This window comes from Ictidomys tridecemlineatus, chromosome 8 (assembly GCF_052094955.1).
Source record: "Ictidomys tridecemlineatus isolate mIctTri1 chromosome 8, mIctTri1.hap1, whole genome shotgun sequence".
Lineage (NCBI taxonomy): Eukaryota > Metazoa > Chordata > Mammalia > Rodentia > Sciuridae > Ictidomys > Ictidomys tridecemlineatus.
The window spans coordinates 97,808,525-97,822,415 of NC_135484.1; positions in this window are offsets into that span (position 1 = coordinate 97,808,525).

The following is a 13,891-nucleotide window of genomic DNA, read 5'->3' on the forward strand; positions in this document are numbered from 1 at the left end:
TAAATGTCATATATGATGGATTATGACATATTCAGCTTTGTTTTATCTGCTTTAGTATCAAAATCAATTGAAAGTGAAGCATTAGGTGCTCTTTCTGTATTTCCCAGTCTCTGTTTTCGGCTTATGTCTACTTAATGACTTGTTCAAGACTATTTGTACCAGTTGGTGTTTTATATTGCTTGAATTTTTCTTGAGATGAGTGATCACTCATTTTAAGATATTGGTGAAAATTTAAATGCCTTTATTTTTAAAGAATGAGAAAAATTAAAATATATTGTCCTTAATCTATGTGAAGACTGAGTGAAAAGAAATACCTTTTCAACTATTTGAAGCCATATATGCCATTTTACATACAGTTCAAACTAACATAGTGAACTAGAATTTACTAAGCAAAGGTTATTCATACAGATTTCTACACTCTTGTAAATAATCACTTTATCCTTTAGGAGTGATAGAAACAGTCAGTGCAAGAAAACTAGATAAGTCATTAATATATCCTAAGTTAATGTTTTCAAAGCTAATTGAACATAGGTTTTGCCTACTGAAAATTGTAAAATTTAAAGTATCATTGAGTTGATAAGATTGATATTATATACATACTTATGATAGTATAAAATGGAATGAAGAAAATCAGTATTTCCACACCACAACAAATTATGAATATACTAGGCACAAGGCTAATTACTTCCACTGGTCTCTGAAATCTTCACTATTGAAGCTATGATATTTAGCTTTATGTGTCCACTTGATTGGGCTATGATATCTGGTTATTTATATAATATCTGGTTATTCAACTAAGAAGAGTTTTTACAGATGTTATTAGCATCTATAATCAGTTTACTTTTTGTGTGTGTGTGTGGTACTGGTAATTGAAATCAGGGCCTTGTCCATGTGAGGTAAGCACTCTACCAACTAAGGTATATCCTCTACTTTTAATAAAGGAGATTATTCTTGATTATGTGGATAGATCTCAACCAATCAGGTGAAAGGCCTTGAAAACAATAACAGATTTTTCTGCCTTAGGGCTGTAACATCAATACCTACCCCAAAGCTTCCAGGATGCTTGCCTGCCCTACAGACTTTGTACTTATTAGCATTGTAATTGCATGAGTCGACTTCCCATCTTCTCTCCCCTCCTGTCTCTCTCTGTGTATGTGTGTGTGTGCATGTGTGTGTGTAAAACTAAGACTGACACACTGGCTAAGTTTGGTTTCTATAGAAAATCTTGACTAATGTAGAGGCTAAGCATAAAATAATACAAAATTTTCTTTATGAACAAATTTTGAATCTGTTCATGTTCTGACATATTTTCTCTATTGAGCAAAATGAAAATCCCTTTACTAAATTTTTATATGGTGGTCTCCAAATCATGTAAGTCTTTATACAAATATCACTGCCTTGCCAAGGGCCTTTTAAATAAGTTACCACCAATATTATTTGTTCTCTATCCCATTATTCTGTATATTTCCTTCATAAGACTTAACTGAAATGTAATCAAAAGAGAAAGAATAACAAAACAGTGGCTATTACTCAGTCTCGTTTTCTCTTTCTGACCTCACTGCAGATATTGGAAAGTAGATAGTCAGTTTTCTGTTCTTGGTGGATTTTGCATCCACGAATTCAGGCAACTTCAGATCAAACACATTCAAAGAATAAAAGGATTATGTCTCTAAGAACACGTGTAGTCTTTTTTTCTTGTCCTTATTTGCTAAACAATATAGGAAAACAGCTATTGTGAAACATTTACATGTGCAAAGCATTATAAACTATCTAGAACTGATATGAAGTGTTTGGAAATTTGTAGTGACATTGGAGATGACTGATGTTTCTTTCTCAGACTCCCTCGTAGCAAGGCATGTTCATGTGACCCAGTTAAGTCCAATAAGAGGAAGAATGGCTGAGGACACCTGGGAAAGATTTTCAACTACTGTTAAAAGGAAAAATCATGGCCAGAGAGTTCTTTCTTGATCTTAATGAGATACTTGAAGTGGAACCATCATCATAAACACTAGAGAGAAAAATCATCCAAATTAAACCCATCATAATAAGAAAAGATGTGAAGCGTGGACTATAGGTCATTGTTTGATTGCCTGATTCCACCTGAAGCTGTTTTTCTCTGAATTCTGTGTTCTATAAACACTGTGACTTAAAGTGGCTATTTGAACACTCTGTTATTTGTAGTCAAAAGCAACTCTTAAAAAATCATGAAATGATCATATTTATTCATTTGTTTGTTTGGTTCTTGTTTATTTCCCACCATTTATAATTTAAGTTACTTGAGAACAGGGATCTGGTTTGCTTATTTCCATGTGGTACCTTCTACTGGTGGAATAGTCACTGGTACATTAAAAAAAATCTTTCAACAGAATGTAAATGAATGAAGTTGATTGTACTTTTTGTCTTCAGGACACATGGGATTTGGGTGATAAAATGATGAGGATGGAATATTATAATAATATAATATATTATAAACCCCATGCACTGCGTTCACTGAGAACTATGATATCTCTTAAAAGGTTTAGCCTATTTAATCTATAAAGTGATTTTTATAATGTTTTCCCAGGAGAAGCTAATTCCACCCACCCCCAGGTTTAATATTCTAAGAATCTAATGAAATCCTGAGTGTTTGGTCCAGCAACCATTGTCTATAGAATGGGAGATATCAGAACACAACTGTAGACTTTTGGGGTATTTCATGCATATTGATTCCACAGATTCTATTTTGTATACAGCGTTGTGCTTTTTTTTTTTTTGTGGCACTGGGAATTGATCGCAGGAACACTTTTTTGCTGAGCTACATTCCTGCCCTTTTTTATTTTTTGATTTTGAAACAGTTCCTCTAAGTTGCTCAGGCTAGTTTCAGACTTGCAGTCCTCCTGCCTCGGTCTTCCCAGTAGCTGGGACTTACAGGAGTGTGCCACTATGCCTGTTTTATTGCTGTATTTTAGTGTATTTAGACTACGGCTGTCCAATAGAAATACAATGGAGTCATATAAATAACTTTACATTTTCTCTAAACCACATTTAAAAAGTGAGAAGAAATCTTAATACTTTATTTGTTCAGATGAATAAATCTATCCAAAAGTCCATTATATTATAATATGTCAACATATTATCCATCTACTTAGATATTTAATTTTTGTACTTAGTAATTTAGTATGTATTTTACACTTTTAGTGTAAAATTTAGATTAGTCACATTTAAGTGCTCAATGGTCATATGTGCCTAGCATCTTCTACACTGGACAGCATAGATTTAGATTAAATCATTCTTCACAATAAATTTCATTCTTTCAGGACCTCCTGATGCTGACATCTTTAATGGACTAATTAAATGAGTTCAATATTGATAAATCACACACACACACACAAAAAAAAAATCACTATAAAATCCTAGGAATTATTGTGAAGGAAAGATGCAAAGGGTATTATGTATTATGTGCAGACAGGGACTGGGGAGCAAATGCTCCAACCACCCAGGAGAGGAGGAAAGTGCTGTAGGAAGCCTGCCGGAGGGCAAGGTGCCTATGCTTAGCCCAAAGCAGTGCAAAGAGCTTATCTTGCAGAAGGAAAGAGGGAAAAGAGGAGTGTCACTGAGATTGGAGTAAACACACTCTAAATATATGGTGACTATAGGAGTTGAAAGTTGAGACAAAGGGAGTGGCTGGTGAGGTGACAAGAGGACCTGTCTTGGGAACTCTGAGCAGTTGAAAATACTCATCATAAAATGTTTCCCATCCTCCTCTTATATATTGTCTAGAAGGTGCTTGTACCTGAACGAGGTTTCCATTCCTAATGCTCCTCCACTTCTTCAACTCTACAACCCTGATGCTATATAAAATTTAGACCTACTCCTACTTGTTCTTATTTTCATCATTAACTATTCTCACTTTCATCATGTTTCACCTGATTCTATAATAATAACTTTATTTTCCCTGTTGGTACTGGGGGTTGAATCCAGGGGGATTTTTCCACTGATTTACCTCCCCAGTTCTATTTTTCATTTTATATTTTAAGGTGGGTACTCACTGATTGGCCAAGACTCCTTTGTTGCTGGGATTGCAAGTGTGCACCATGGTACCCTGCTCTCTAATAGCTTAACAGCCCTTATTTTTGGTCTAAATATCATGTGTTGGGAAAACATAATTGAAACCAAAAGTTTTCTTTCTCTCAAGCTGGAAAATGTCTCCACAAAGATAAAGAAGAAAGAAAACAATTTTTCTGTTGAGTACATATTAAGCCAGAATGTAATATCAGTCACAGACAATCTGATAAGGAATTTTAGAGAGAGAAAAAAATCTTGTTGCCATAGCCTGGTCATGTCCTGCCTAGGTGGACATGCTGAATTTTTATCTCACCAATCTTGCTTTCTTTGAGGACAGACTCTCCAAAGACCAGAAGTTTCTCTTTAGGTAGACTAGCTGAAACTTGTTGGATCTAAACTAGCAGTCAGAATACTCTTCAGACAACCTCTGATTTCATTATAATAAAAGACATGACTACGCCTTCCCCTTTCTGGCTAATTGTGTCCAATCATTTATTTTACCCTAGACCTATACCTTCCTGTCCCTCAAGGGGTAAGAAGTTGATTTGTGAGTTTATCTATTTTTGGCCAAGAGTAAAAGTCTCCTTTGCTGCACAGTCAGTGCTCAGTGTTGTTTTCAGTCTCACAATTCTAAGAGGGAAAAAGAAGCCAGCATTTGGCTTCAAAAACTGTAACAATTGCGACCCAGTGGCTCACACCTATAATCCCAGCTACTCAGGAGGCTGAAGATAGCAAGTTTGAGGCCAGCCTTGGCAACTTATCGAGACCTGTCTCAAAATGTGATCAAAAAGGTCTGGAGATATACTCAGTGGTAGAACAATCCTGGGTTCAGTTTCTACACTGGGTGGAGAAGGATAGAGGAGAGCACATACAACCCATCATTATCATGTTTTCAAGATAAACATTAACTAATCCTCCAGTAAAAGGACTCGACAACACCATTCATTATACATAATTCATCCTAAATGAACCTAATGATTGAGGAGACTATCTGGACTATTCTACTCCAAGTGGCAAAACCACCTTCCCACAGCAACTGGGAGACTGGCAGATAGGGGTGATATCTTCCTGGGTGTGTACATTCAAAGACATGGCTTCTGGGAACTTGGGAATTATCAACATGGGTCATAAAGCTGACAAGGGTCTATCTAGTGTGCAGAAAGGCTTATATATAGTTCAGTGAGACAAAAATACTAACAAATTAAAACTTTCCTAAGGTATATACTGTGAAAAGACAGAAGGGAGGAGAATCTCTTTCTAATTTTCAACAAGAACTAAACCACTCATTTTTAATTCTCCATGGTATTAATACTTGTATGTTTCCACATCCCTTCAAATAAAAATACAAGAAAATTTATTTTATTATCTTATCTCCTACTTCAATTTTATTTATTTCCAACTTATATAGCTAACTTATTTATTTTAAAACTGGGTCTCACTATATTGCCCAGATCATCTCAAATTCCTGGATTCAACCGATCCTCCAACCTCAGTCTCTGGAGTGCTGGGATTATGGGTGCATACCTGCATACCCAGCTTCCCATTTCTTTATATTTAAGTTGACATATAATTTCATTATTTCTGTTAAGAATGCTATTTCATTTCCAACTACACAAGTTGGAAGTTTTGGAGCCATTATCAAAATAGTCTTCTTCTCTGGTTCTATCTACCAAAAAAATGTCAGTTATTCTCATGGTTCATTTTGAAATTTTTAAAGTGGAATAGTTTATTATTTACACAGATAAAATGAGAATAGAAATTGGGCATGGGGCAAGGTCAGGAAGATGACTCCAACTCTGGCGAGCTGATGATGAGCTCATCCAGTCCCTAGTCTTCATTGCTTCTATCCAGCAGGTAACAGCAAACAATGGTGGGGGTTTATTAGGCCTCAAATTCCTCCATTGCAGTCAGCAATGGATCTACAGTACTTGGAATGCTATGCATTCTTTTTTTTTTCTTCCTTCCAATGTTTAACTTCTACAGCTGCAAACTCACTCCAGCCCTAGATGATATAACTATATACTAATTTGGTGTTCTGGTTGCATTTTCTTCCCATCTCATTTTAATCTGTACATTTCTGTTCCCTTAACTGATCCTCATATTGAACCATTCTTATTCAAAACATCTTACTTGCTTTTAAGCACTATTCGGAAAAGATCATCTACATTTTGACACTTTCTTACCAACCCAACTTGGTCTTTCTGGATGGTTCATTGCAACATAAGCCCTCAGCTCAAGTCTAACTCTTTACTGTACTGCAGACAAACCAGATTTTTGAGCTCCAGGTTTTTATTCACATACTTAATAAATGCTAAATTGTCTTTTCTCCTCATTGCCTAATTACTCCCTCTATCCAGTCAGCTCTGCTGTTACAGAATCTCTATTTCATTCTAATTGATATTAAATTTTTACTTCCCTGATCATGGCACATACACTGTGCTCCCTTGAGACATTATCCCATTGTTCGTGATCATTTGGAGTTCTTCAAAGCACAAAGGAATGGAAACTTCCTCCTATTTTACCTTACTATTTTATAGTCACTACAATGAGAGTATAAAATTAAGTATTCTGAATTTTATTGTATTTTTTTTTCATGTCAAACTCACATGCCCTCTCTCAAGCTCTTTACATAGAAATAACATACCTCACAGACAGCTGAAATTACAAGAATTAATGCTGCTTTTATGGATTGTCTCCATAAAAATCATTTACAATCCTGATATGCGGGTTTGTATTTGCATCAGGCACAAATACTCTTTGTTAACTCTTCAAATGGTTACTTAGCCTTTGTCAATAGTAAAGTCCAATTCTCTTCCTGGTTATATCTGCAGTTTAATCTAAAATGTTGAATTCCTTAGTCATTTATTTGTAAACCAGCATGAAGTGTTTCATAAATGTATCATAATGCATGGACAATGTCAATTATGGTTCAGTCTATAGAGAGGAATAATATCTCAATAACCATAAAGCTTAAATCCAAGTGAATAAAAATAATGTTTTGACGTAAATGCATTACAGTGCCCCGAAGATCATCTGTAAATCTCTTAACTGATTAAAAAAAACACTATATAAGAGTTACTGTTCAATTATTTCTTTTTTTTTTAGTGAAATAAAATTGATCAATTTTGTTCTGTCCTCAATGAGACCTTCTCTTTCTGAGCCAACTAGATTCATAGAAGTTTCTTCTTTATATCAATATCCCGATGTTGATAGTTGACATTTTCTATCATTCTATCTTGTAAAAGTAGCATGAGAATGAATAAATGAATAATGATAAGATAGAGAAATTTCACATTTAAAGAACACAATCCCATCCATATCTACCCCAGCTCTGATCATGACATTAAAGCACTAAAGGCGAGTCAGCCTTCAATGCAAAGGCAACCAAATGACTTCACATTCTAATCTGCCCGTGGGCCCAGCTGCTGTCAGCAGCTGTGAAGAGAAGCTTCACTTCTGGCAGATTTGTGGGAATTTATTCCTTGGGAATAGAAAATGTACAAATGAAGACTCAGGTTTTCAAAGGCAATTGAATAAATGTCAAAGATTAGCCTTGGAGATACGAGAAAGATAGAGGATTCAGAACTCATCTTGTCGGTCTGCACTGCATTTCCTTTGATAATCACTCGGGAATGCTTTGTTGAAAAGTGCACCTCACCCTTTAAATGGGGACATACTACAAAAGCAATAAATCATTAGAAGACTAGGGTGTGTTCAGACAGCAGGTAAAAATTGTATGTTATCAGTTACCCAGAGAGGGATTTCAGTAAGTCATGCCCAATTTATTTCTCAGTGCATTTTTGATGTTATTTTTTTTTGTATTGAGATAGAATTAATTAAATATCACAAACTTACTATTTTCTAGTGTAAGTTAATAGCTTATTGTGAAGAAAATAAGCCATATGCAGTGTTGTAATACATGTTTCTAAAAAGAAGGTATCTAACTGGAATATAAAGTTGAAGGATAAATTTTCAATAAACTTTCATGAGTTTAGTGTTAGTAACAAGCCAAATGTAAGCACTTTCCTACAAGCACATAAAAACACCTATTTAATCTCAGCATCTTAGGGAACCACCTGTTAGGGAAGCTATATTGAGACTCATTTCAATGATAATGTACAGGAAAGCTAATTAAAGAGTATCTTTTGAAAAACTAGAGTGAATTTACAATCTCTCCCTCAGTTATAAAGATAATAATAGCATAACAGCAATGACTTGAAGTGGTTAGGTAAAAATCACTACCTATAAGTACTTTGAGACCTATTTATGACTTACACTCGGTGTCAGAGTTCAGTTTGATGATATAACGTAGCGTTTATTGAACTTCTGTTATATATCAAGGATTGTGTCAGCCACTGAGGTAATAAAAGTAAAACATCACCATAGACCAGGAAGAGAAGTATAAAGATTTTAAGTTGATATGATAAGGAAGGATTAAGTAAGCCATGAAGGCCTGGGAGAAAGGCATTTTCTTTAATAATAAGAGGACAGATGGCATTTCAGTTGCTTAAGCCTTATAAAGTGACTAAGATTTGAGGAAATAAAATATTAGAGGAGGTATTTGAGAGAGAGGTAAGACAGGACCAAAAGCACAGACGTGTGGAAGAGTGTGCACCAGGATATCGATTCACTGTGGCTTTGGAGACCCATGAGGAAAAAACGAAAGGAGCAGCAGGACAGGAAGATGAAAGGTAGTTTAGAGCCCAATTGATAGTTTAAATTTATTTCAGCAATTATTAGATGAGGCATGCGTGTGGGATATAATGTAATCTGAATATCTTTTTAGACTCAAACCCCAAATTTAGGTCTCTAGGAGGTCCTATTGGAGTAACTGTTCAGGGTCAAGAAGTCCACAGGACCTGTCTCAACCTGTTACAAACTATCTGTGGGCATGAGATGAATAAGTCTGGTCCTAAGAATGCTTTGTTTCCTGCTGTTCCTCCTGTGGAAGCCAAGAGTGCTCCCACAGCAATGGGTGGCACCAGCAGAGGGATGTGGAGTGTTATTAGAATAGGGACTTCTAACCTAGGTTTGAAGGAAGGCTTGTGGCCAGAAAAAAAAAAAAAAAACTGGTAAAATTGATGCTGACATTTCGTATAAGAATAAAAAGGAACCAGGTGTGATGACGCACACCTGTAATATCAACAGGGATTCATAAAGTTAAGACAAAGAAAACAGAGCATTTTGACAGAGATTCAAATATTTAAATCCTTCAAAATCATACTGAAAGTGCATAGATTTTATTCTGTAACCACAAAGGAGTCTTTGGAGAGATTTCTACATCAACAATTGAAGGATTAGATCCAAATTTTAAACAGAAACAAAAATTGACGGTTTGAAAAAAAAAAAAATGTTTGAACCTGGGACTAAACTAGAGAGGTGACCAAAGCCAAGCCAGTAAAAGACTAAGAAACAGATTTGAGGAAAACCAGCATGTTAATTGTCAACGAAAAGATCAGGGGTGAAGGAGAGTGAGCAAGCTGGCAGCTGAATTTTCTCTCTTGACTGTGTGATGGTTTCTCTCTTGACTATGGAAGATGTGATGCCTTTATGATAAGAATTATTAGAAAAATGAAATTTCTTTGGAAAGTCAAAGAGTAAAAATAGCATACTTAAGCCAGGTGCAGTCATGCCTGCCTGTAATCCCAGTGGCTCGGGAGGCTGACATAGGAGGATCTCAAGTTCAAAAGCAACCTTAGCAACTGAGAGGAGCTAAGCCATTCAATGAGACCCTGTCTCTAAATAAAATGCAAAATAGAGCTGGAGATGTGACTCAGTGGTCGAGGGCCCCTGAGTTCAATCCCTGGTACCAAAAAAAAGAAAGATAGCACATTTAACTTTTTTATTTTAGAATGCCTTGGTAGACTGAGTGTAAGAAATGAGAGGGGGAAAAGAAAAATAATCCCTAATTATGTCAAAATACTATTATCATATTTGTTTTTAGGGTAGAACTTTGAATAACCCCTGAATATCTTAATGAATTGTTAATTGTTACCTAAAAAAGTTTGGGCTACATCTTATTTACAAATGGGAATTAAAAATAGAAAAATTTTGAGTATCCTTCACTCATGGTTCATAATAATTTTATTAGTAATTTTAGCAGCATTGGAAGAGAGAAGATTCCTAGGACTTTGCATCTGTCTATGGATATAACACTAAGTCTACCAGTCTCCTGTCATAAGAGAAAACAGCATTCTGAGCCAAGGGTCAGCAAACTTTCTGTAAAGATCCAGATAATAAAAATTTTAGGTTTTGTGGGATATACAATCTCTATCACAACCACCCAATATAGTGCTTGAAAAAAAAAAACTAGTAGAAGAAAATATGTGGCTGCATTTCAACAAAATTCTATTTATGAAAATGTGGTAGGCTTTGTGTGAACATAGGCTATCAATTGCTGACCCCTTTTCTGAGCTATCAAGTTCTCTTTATACATCCAGTTCATTCTTAGACACAACTTTGAGATGAAAAGTATTCATGTAAGAGTATCTAGATGTACAGATTTAATTTAGAGATAGATTTTTTAGCTTAGGGTGTTCCAAATTGACTGTTAAAATAAAAAAAAAAAACAACCTATTTCCTTTTTATTTCCTCATGAATCTTAGTTTTATTTTTTACTACCTCACTGAAGCTCTCAGACAGTCGCATTAGACTGGATCTTAATGGAAAATAGAATATATATATTTTTTAAATGAAATCAAAAGTGTGCCAAGAATTTATGGAGGGACTGCACTTCTGGGAACCCATCAGTGTGTTCTTATCCTGAAGGCCACCTTGGATGTGACACCAATATCTTTTTAAAGCCCATTAGTGCTCACCGGAAATTCAGAGTCACCAAAGATGAATCAAAGGCCACAGAGACCTAGAAACACATAGGTAATGGTTAGTTTCTGCCACCCAAAGTCAGTCACCCCTTTGTGGCAGTTGTCTAAACTTTTTCAACATTGAAGAATGAGGTCTCTGTAAATCAAGGCCTGAGGAAGAACTAATGCTTCACAGAAAATGAGAAATTTCTAGTATATTCTAGGTCCTCACTAAAAATATTTCTCTGGAAATGCAATTTACTTACGTCTCAAAGTTAATGCAGAACTGGGAGAGACATTAAAGATCACCTAATCCAATCAACTCATTTGACTCCCAGGGAAACCAAGTTTGCGGCCTGAAGGGACTTGAATAATTTCATGGTTAATCCATAGTTAAGTCAAAAGTGCTCACTAATGCTGTTATATGAGTGGTTGCCATTTTAGGATTTTTAAATATGGCATCAGAATGCCCACAAATGAAGCAACACAAGAAATCACAGGCTTCTTTAGGCCCCATGTGTGTACAGTGTCTGAGTATCACCTTAGATTTGAAAACACAGTGAAACATAAAGTTGTTCCTGTCATGCAAGTTATACAGGCAGCATTAAGCAGTACGGTATTTTCCACGTGGTGGGCACTGTTCCAGATGCTTAATGGATTGCAAGTAACCTATCTTCACCATAAACATCTGTGTAAGAGATGGTTCCAGTCCAAAGGAAAATGAAAGGAAAAAAGGGGAAAAATAATTTTAAAATAAGAATTAAATAGTTTCCCTCAGGGGAATAATACCAAAAAATTCCATTTGCAAGGAATCTTTGAGATCTGTAATCCTGTAAAAACTTTTTAAAGCCAAAACTACAGAGTTAGTGGGGGAACCAGGGACTTTCACTCTGCTGCTCTTCCAGTAATATTTAGCTTTTATAAACACACTCCTTCCACAACAAACTCTCCACTATTTTTGAATGGAGTCTGTAATGTTTTTAATAGAAAAATATTACTCATTTGTCAAAGGTCTGTTTCCCTCAGCACATTAGATTACATATGACAAATTTCAAGGAACCTAGGAAGGTGGCTATAGAGGAAATGTCTTATCATTCCATTGGATTGAGCTGTTCTCTACCTGGAAAAAAGAGACTATGGAGTGTATTTTGGGACACTGAAGGATGTTTACTGGTAGCCCTAAAACCATGAATGCATAGTTCTCTCTCTTAAAAGCATGTCTAAAAATGATAAGAAATATAAAACTAAGATTATGAAAAGTCCTCTACAATCCAAAAACAACTAAAATGCAAGTTCTTTCCCCATTTTTTTGGTTTCCTCAGAGAAAGGATATATTTACTCAATACCATACTCCTCAGGCCCAGTATAATCCTCAATGCTGATTAAAAAAAATGCTACAGGTAGAAGGCATATGTGTTAACCAAATTTGTTAGGAAAAAGAGAATTATTCTATCATAAAATTTATCTGCAGGTTTTATAACATTTTATAGATTATTCAATTAACATTTTCAAAAGTTAAAGGACAAATAGCAATGTTTCAGGAATGCTAGAATTTTATGACACTAATGTTGTATTATTGTTAAATGAAATATTTTTGAAAGGATTCGAACACTCCATAAATTCTAAATGCAATAATAGATTGTCTTTTGTCAATGTAGTAGTTTAAGGCAATCGGAGGTTTTTATAATATCCTCCCCCGACCTTGTGTCTAAATCCAACTTTCACACTGATCATCAGATCAAACTATTATGCAAATATACTTGTTTTGTACAATCATTACCTTGGAGTGACGAAGTAATATAATTCAAATACTATAAATAAAATCTAATACTACTTGGAATGAGCTTCATTGATTTGCTCATGAAGCAAAAGAGCCCCTTCCTGCAACTTCCTCTTTGCTGATTTCTATAAATCATGTAGAACTTGTCTCCTAACTTTTTGAAAAAAAAAAATTCTAAAAACTAAGTGGTGAGAACAATTTAAGCATTTTAAATAGGCTTTACTTATCCCAATACCTTCAGAAATGGGAACATCAGACTAATGCAGGATAAGTAAGAGGACAGACTTTGTTCTGTTTGCCATTTGGTCATTTCTGGGTGTGCTTAGTGGTGCATGTTTCTTTCTCATTTGGCATTGGTTCAAGTGTCTGCTTCTTGGAAAATGCCTTGTAAAGTTCTTGGTTTTGTTTTTATTTTCCCTAATTTCTCTTCTTCCTTTTCTTGATGACTACTTCTATTTTCCTCTGTCTTTAACTGCCATTTCTTTATAAATTTGAAAATTTAACTCCATTTTTCTTGAAAAATTTATGAAATGTCATAGCTTAAACTGGAAAAAAAGTAAATTTAAGACTTAGAATGAGGTCTGAGTGAAAACCAGGTAGGGAATGCAAATATCCCAGATACATTGGTCAATGAGATTCTGCTCATGGTCACTTCTCCAGCCATCCACATATCTTTCTGCTCAGGTGGGGTTTGAGAGTATTATTTATTTAGAACAGTCACTTCTGGCCACAGAGAAGTAGGAAGCAGTTTTGGTGGTCTTTTCCATGGATTGTCCTCCAAATTCCATATTTCTATTTTTTTTTATAATAAGTGTATAAATTCATGGGGTAAAAATGATGACTTGATACACTTTTATACCCTTTGTATTGCTCAAGTCAGGATAATTATATCCATCACATTATGTTTATCATCTGTTTGTGGTGCAGCATTCAACTTACTCTCTCCCAGCTAATTGAAATATGCAATACATTATATACAGTCACCATACTGTGCCGTGGAGTACCAAAATTATTCCTTGTTCCTAAGCACCTTTGTACTAGTAACGAATCTTTCTCTAGCCCCACCTTCCCCTCTCCAGCTTCTGGTAACCATTTTACTTTCTACTTCTATGAGATTGACATTTTTAGATTCTACAAATGAGTGAGATCATACATTATATGCCTAGTTTATTCTATTTAACGTAATGTCTTCCAGGTTCATCCATTTTGTTGCAAATGGCAGGGTTTTATTTATTTATTTTTTTAAAAAAATAATGGCTTAACA